Below are 7,211 nucleotides of genomic sequence, written 5' to 3'. Positions count from 1 at the left end.
ATTCACACCTGAGAAACACCGTGTACATGTCTACTTGGTAAGATCCAAATTGTGATGAAAAAGATCAGGCTCTGCGATTTGAATGATGGATTCAGTGTGCCTGTTACCACTCAAATAATGAGACAAGATTTCCAAACTCTATTTCACCGTCTTAGGAGGCCTACCAACTCCATAGCACCATTTTGGGATTTGAATATGTAGGATGATGGATGGTTTTTTTCTTAAGCTGCCCAAACCCAGATCCCATGAACATTGTCCTCCAATGACTAAGACAATGTTGTTGGTGAGACCTCTGATGAAGAGAAATTTCTGACAAGGGCATAGAGTTAAGCAACATGAGAAAGATGGCTCTGCGATCTTGTCACGCTCTCATTCTTTCCTGATGCTTGTGTCTCCTGCTTGTGCAAGACTAGTGGCAAGATTGAGAGATTTACTCATTCACTTGCTGAGGGAGACCACTTTTCACTGCAGCATTCTGCTCCACTGACCAACATATTTATATGCACTTTACGTAGGAATACCCTGTGAGATTTATTGCCAGCCAATACTTTTTAAAAGGTCAGAATCTGGTGACAGAGTCAATATCCAGAGCTACTGGGAGCTGCTGAGCCCTTCTTGGAGACAATCACTTTTGCACAAGTTGCCTCAGAGATGCAGCCTGTATTGGAATTCAGATAGAACCACACAAGAGTACAGGGAAGGGGAAAGTAGACAAATACATGGCCATTCCTGAAATCACTAGCATACTGGAAGCTTAGACTTATCTCACCCCATATGGGTAATAGCTGATTGCAGCCCACTGAGACTCAGCAGTAATTAATTAATCTAAGTAAGTGTGTCCATTAAAACCTACTATCTATCTGCTTCAAATGGTACTTGTGAAGATATTTAGAAGTAAATACATTCTCCAGGGTAGAATACTTTGTGTGTTGGAACAATTCCCAAGAACCACTCACTTAAGCTTTTCATGAATTCCTTGACTCATTAATTTTCAATCCTTGACTCTTGCCTATGGAAATTTGACTGTCTATATCCTGACATTAATCTTTCCCTGATTCTAGAAAACTTTCTTTACGTGAGGCCCCTATAGTGATTTTTTCTATGCCACTCGTATTACATTTTATCTTGAGTGGTGTAGCAATATCTACTCCAAACTTAAACTCTCCTCATTCTTGCAGTAGGCCTTTACATTCGTGTGTGTGTGTGTGTGTGTGTGTGTGTGTGTGTGCCCATGCATGCACGTGTCTGCCCTGCTTTCCTAAATATACAATATATTTCCTACGATATGGCCTTTTGCTTCTTTATTCTCCTCCTGGCTCCCCCTTCCTCTCTCCCTCCCACATCATCTTTCTCCCCTCTTTTCCCATTCATTTGTTCACAAATAACTAATGCCCTACTATCAGGGATATTTCTAGGACCTGGGGTTATAGGGATAAATGTGAGTTTTAAAGAACAAATTCGATGATGATAAAAGAACTCTGGATACAAATGTGGTGTCACTAATTTTCACCACATTCTATTTTTATAGCAATACACTTACATTATTCTATAATTTTAAAAAAGTTTCTGTTACTTGCAAAGTCCTTTCCTTTATTGACAATTATTCCTAGTCTTTAGTGATAAAGTCAGATTCTAACTTTTATATATTTAAAACATAAACGAGCATCACAGTTACAACTAAATTGATAAATATCCCCAAGCACATTGATATGCAAACAAAACGTGGGAGTGGAGAGTAGAGAGGGGATATAGTTCTTTTGGTACTAACAGTGGGTGGTTTTTAAGAAAAAAGCACCATTTGTCTTACTGGAGCAGCCTAGACACAGGCTAAAATCCCATTGGGTAAAGGAAATAGAGAGACAAAAGACAACAAAAATAATTTTTATTATAATTTTCATTGAAAAAATACAGAAAATCAATAAAAATGAGCAGAGGTAAATAGTCAACATTAAAACACTTCAAGCAAAAATAAATATACAGAAAACAGTAAAAGTGAATGTAAGTCCATAGTCAACATTAAATAGTTCAATAAAAAAATTAAACTATTGATCCAACCTAGGCATTTAGGCCACATATGGAAAGGAGGTGCAACTAGACATCCTTGAAGCAGTCTTTTCTTTCTCAAAGGCGCTGCTTAGATCCAAGGTGCTGTTTTAGACTAACATCTGAAGGAAGGAGAGGGGAGAGGAGGGAGAGAAAAAGGAACAGGGAGAAAATAGAAAGAGGGGAAGGAAGAAAAACTAATATTTCATGAGCTTTTAAAAAATATGATGTTACATACTTTGTTAGGCACTGTATGCATTACTTCATTTAATCCTCACAACAGCCCTACAAGGTAGGTATTACTTCTCTTCATTTTAAAGATAAGGAAAGAGGCTAATAGAGTTTATATCATTTGCCCCAGGTCACATAGTTGAAGTGGCAGAGAGATTAGAGTGCAACTCCACTCCAGAGCCCTCCTGCTTTCCTCCGACATCAGGTGTTCCTCATTGTACCACACCCTTACATGGAAAACAACTCTTGGTGGATTTATGGCTCTCAGGAGGAATTGATCTAACCCATCCAATGTATACCTTTTTTTGGAGCTTGGGAGTAGAGAAATCTGGACCATATTTCCAAGAGGGCAAGTCTGATTTGTCTATTTCTTCTTTGTTTCAGAAGAAAGACCTCAACAGGTGGCGAAAGAAGGCATAGAAGGATTGAATGCTGCCTACCCGACTGGTGGGCCATTAATAGTTCCCCTAGAGCATGTTCGTTAATAGAAAACGGAGAAAAATGTATGATAAACAAAAATGTGCAAACCCAAATGTGCCTGTTAATCAATGATTACGAATATGAATCCACCTAGATTCCTCAGCTGTCAAATCTAAGGATAAAGAAACTCAAAGGAACACCAAGCAGGTAGCAGAGCTATACACTAAATCATGTCTCCATCACATTCACAGCTCCACAGGCTAACATTCTCTATACTGATGGCCCCTTCTTAGTTGATGATTTTTCACAATGTATTTCATGGCTTCCATCCCTACATGAGACTTTATTACTATCACATAGGAATAAAAAGCCATAAAGCACTAGAGTGAATTTATCTTGGTCGGATGCAAAACTTATTTTCTTCACATGACTTCACAACCATTTCAAACCTAACCAATCATTTCATGCTACATTAAAAACATTTTAAACTACACATAGGTGACAGGAAGCACACTTAAATTGTGACATCACGAATTAACAAGATTTTATCCTTCCACGACATTCTTAGCTACAAGGACCAGGAAACAAGACCAAGAGACACTCAGCGACATTCAGCCATTGAATTCACCAAAAACAAAGGACACTGGGGAGAATTCCTGGAGAAAAGCTCATCACTTTGACATTGAACTTGGAAACACATACGGAAAGACAGAAGACAGACAAATCACTGATGCAAACTGAAACCAGAGGAATTATTTCAAGCCTCTTGCTCCAACTTTTCCCCAGAAAGCTTTCTTACATACCCATGCTGGCTTTTAGACTTTTCATTTTGGGTCAGGTGGGGAGTAGGAATCTTAGTACCTGTTTGACTATGTAAGCGTTAAGCTTTCTCTACACCTAAATAACAAAAAGGAAATAAAAGAGTATAGCATACTAAGTTCTAACTGCTCACCTACAGCCTTTTATAGAGATGCATCCCCCACCCCATCTACAAAAGCAAGAACGATGCCAGAAACAATACTATGCACTGAAATCTCTCAGTGATCTAAATAACTCAGGTCCAAAGACCAAGAACATTCTTCATGCTGCATTAAAGTGACATTGCTCTTGGTATTATTAAAACACGTATAAGTGGCCATGCTGAAACCCAATTCTCTGTACCACTGAAAACTCAATACCATAAATCCCAATGGTTTTATCTGGCCTTTCAAAAATAAACTTGAGGTGCCTATCTATCAACTCTCGAAACAGCATTCCAGACTATTAAGCACTGCCCTCTGCTTTATTTTGTAAAGATGCATTATTCAAATTCAAATAAAAGAAACAAGAACTTGAGTTCCTCCTTAGGAGTAAAGGCTAGGCAAGCTATTTCCATCTAGAGGTGACTACCATGACATCTTGGTTTATGTGAATCACAGGGAAGAGACTGGAAATAGTTAAATGAAAGGAAGTGCATACATAAATTCGATTATCATGCAGAAAACATGCAAATGATTTAAGCACTGCATCTGAAACACTAGTTTATATTCATTAATCTCAGGTTGCACTTTTGAAGGAGAAAGACATGCTAATTGGGTCCAGATTAATGCACTCCCAAACCTCTCCAATTTGTTTTTAGGTGAGGGTTAAATGATATGTTTTAAAATAAACACAGCTGCTCATCTGCCTCCACCTTCTACCTCCCAGACTCCACCTCTACCTCCTCCCCCAGCTGGCTCAGCTCTCCCCACCCGCTACCCTCCCAACCCCCACCGCTCCTCTACCACACCTCTCCTTCCATTAGGGAAGGAGTTCAAGAGCCCTACCATTTTCCCTTTGAAAATACACTAAAAGAATAACACTGTTTCTTAGCCAGCTCAACACTTTCCCTTTCTCCACCAGCCGCCAAACTCCAGAAACAGAGTCAATCGCATATCACATCTGCTGATGCTTAAATGGTAGCATCAAGAATGCGGATACAGGGGAAGGCAGCCTTGCATTTGCTCAGGCAGTGGGTTCTTTCTACAAGTTTGGACCTGCATCCTTTGGATCAGTACTGAAGGGCAGTTTTAAAGTGTCGAGGCACATGCTTGCTGAAAGCCAACATTGCTGAAGGTTGGCATGGCAATCCTGTGACTGTTATGTGGGAAACTAGAGACTCAGGAGAGAACTTGGGGGTTTTGTTGCTGTTCTTCCTCTGTGGCTCACTCAGCCAGCAAAAACTGGCACCGAGCGGAGGGCACTCAAAATGCCTTTCAAAAGGATCCCTTGCTTCCTTTCTCCCTCCTCCCTGGCAAAATTATCTTTAAAAAAAAAAGAATGTTATTATTGATTAACAGATTGATTGATTTAATGTATTAAAACACATTAGTTTGGGATGCACATTTTAGGGAGAATCTTATCTTGTGAGGAGTGAAGCTTTTGAAATAGTAAAATATTCATTTCCTGGACCTGATCTTTAGAAAAATAAAACAAAGGAGGAGGAACTGTGGGCTACTGGGAGTAGACCTGGGCACGGAGCTGGGATGGAAGAAATCCTCTCTGAATAAGCAGCCACCAAGGAGTTAAACCAGGCACACACACAAAAAAAAAAAAAGCCTTCAAACTAATTTCACACTGAAAGTGATGTTTAATTTGAATCACGCTCGTCCCAAAGGGAAAAGGTTAGTCTTGTCACTTGACTCATATCCCCTCCCCTTCCTCCTTTCATGTGAATTGAAAATTCAGATTCACCATTAATCATGAGGTGACACGTTCTTTTTTTCCCGTTCCAAAAATCAAATGAAAGCCTGGGACCACATCTGAGAACCCAATGGTTGGCTAATTCTCCCAACCTGCGTTCACAACAGAGAGAAGACAGAACAAGGGCACATACAGACACAGAGACATAAATTACTGGACATGCACTCACAGCAATACACACAAATACATACAGCAAGTAGCAGTCATTGGCTCGGAGGAGAGCCTTTCCGCCTAAATTGATTTTTGCATATTTACAAATGTAAAATTAGTCATAGTAAATAACAACATGGGCAAGACTGATATTAAATCTGTCAACATCCTGACAAATGCTCTGAACACTCTTTAGTTAGGAAATACACGTATGATAGTCATTGCTCCTAAAAGAGAAAATGATTATACGCTAACCAAACCCTAAGTACAAGCTAAAGATATTCACCTCATGAAGCCATTCCTCAACTAGCCCCTTGGCACTTGCTGGAATTATTCACAGCACGAGCTCTACTTTCTCATTTTCTGCTGACTCCGTGTGGGTAATTTCTTTCTCATGATTAAAAGTGAGCTTGGCAGATCCTTCAAAGCGTGGCTTTAGGTGTGTTGGGGCTCCGAGTGCATTCTTTGTCTAAGGCAGGTCTCCAGTAATTCATTACTGGACCATTGGAGGAGCAGGTCAGGGGAATATTCCTGCACCTAAAATGATTTTTTAAAAGGAAAACTTTATAGATATCTTTATATAAACATATTGGTATACTGAAACATGCCGCTGACAGATGAAATGAACTGTTTACCTTGGAAAGAATAGGTAGGCTTTTCTCTTCCAAGTAATCACTCCAGCCTCTCTGAATGTCATCCCAAAGCAATTCTGCCTCCTTCGACTTATCCAGCATCTGAGGTTGTGAGATAACCCTGGTAGCACTGGCCTCCTTCCCGGCCCCTTCATTATTAGCCTCCTGGTGGGTGAGATAGAATACAGTGAATGTAATAACCCTACTTCACACAACAGGCTTGCTCTCTCTTTTAAATTGAAAATCCCCTTATTACAAAACAAGGGGTGTTCTTTTTCTTCTACCTTTAAGTAGGACTGCCACATTCATTGCTTTTTACAAAAACGCAGCTGCTTTTTAAGCTACAGATAAATAGAATCTGCTAGGCGGTAATTCGACTGAGTCTGAATGCATTATTTTCTAAGACACTTTAGCGAGGGGCTTTTTATTATCAAATGGAATGAACAAGGAAAGTCCTTTTCTCTTCTAATTATGAATGTGTTTTGTTCCCTACTATTAACCTACAATGTCAGATTGATCTTCTTCTTCTTCTTCTTTTTCTGCAGTCAGTTCAATAAATCAACTTTTTTTCTGGAAAATTAGAGGGATAATGATTAAGTCTTCATGAACTTCAATGACAAAAATGAAAATAGCGCATGGGAAAAGCAAATGCTGAAACCATAAATAAAGACAACGAAGTGGCCCTCTGATGTCCAAGGTAACAAATCCTGTTCTGACACCAAAAGTTAAGATAAAAAGGATTTACTTAATTTTAATGAATTTAACTTTAATAAAATTAAGGCTTTCCAGGCATCTTATTGTATTTGTTCACCTAGAAAGGATGAAGGTATTTTTAAAATGACATTTCTATATAGAGTGCCCAAACCACTCGTGTTTGTTGTTTACTTGTTCATTATGGGTAATAGTTTGCAATGTAATCAGTCATCCCCACACTTCTAGAAGCAACGAAATGAAGAATTAAAACAGAAGAGGAAACACTGTGATAAAGCATATTCAATTTGAGCTTCTGCAGGC

At 39.2% G+C, this 7,211-nt stretch overlaps 1 long non-coding RNA gene across 1 annotated transcript in view; it reads right to left on the bottom strand.

The window, feature by feature from the left end:
* Positions 1–1,868: 1,868 nt before the first annotated feature.
* Positions 1,869–7,211, bottom strand: part of LOC116479128 (uncharacterized) — a 100,892-nt gene continuing 95,549 nt past the window's right edge. Inside the window, exons 9-11 of the long non-coding RNA XR_004250942.2 lie at positions 6,201–6,362; positions 5,852–6,102; positions 1,869–2,165 (exon numbers count right to left, since the gene is read on the bottom strand). This is a non-coding gene — a long non-coding RNA (uncharacterized LOC116479128). The remainder of the gene's footprint in view (positions 2,166–5,851; positions 6,103–6,200; positions 6,363–7,211) is intronic.

Source organism: Hylobates moloch, unplaced genomic scaffold, assembly GCF_009828535.3.
Source record: "Hylobates moloch isolate HMO894 unplaced genomic scaffold, HMol_V3 SCAFFOLD_12, whole genome shotgun sequence".
NCBI lineage: Eukaryota > Metazoa > Chordata > Mammalia > Primates > Hylobatidae > Hylobates > Hylobates moloch.
Note: the sequence above shows the minus strand (reverse complement) of the source record. Positions and strands in the feature narration are given on the sequence as shown.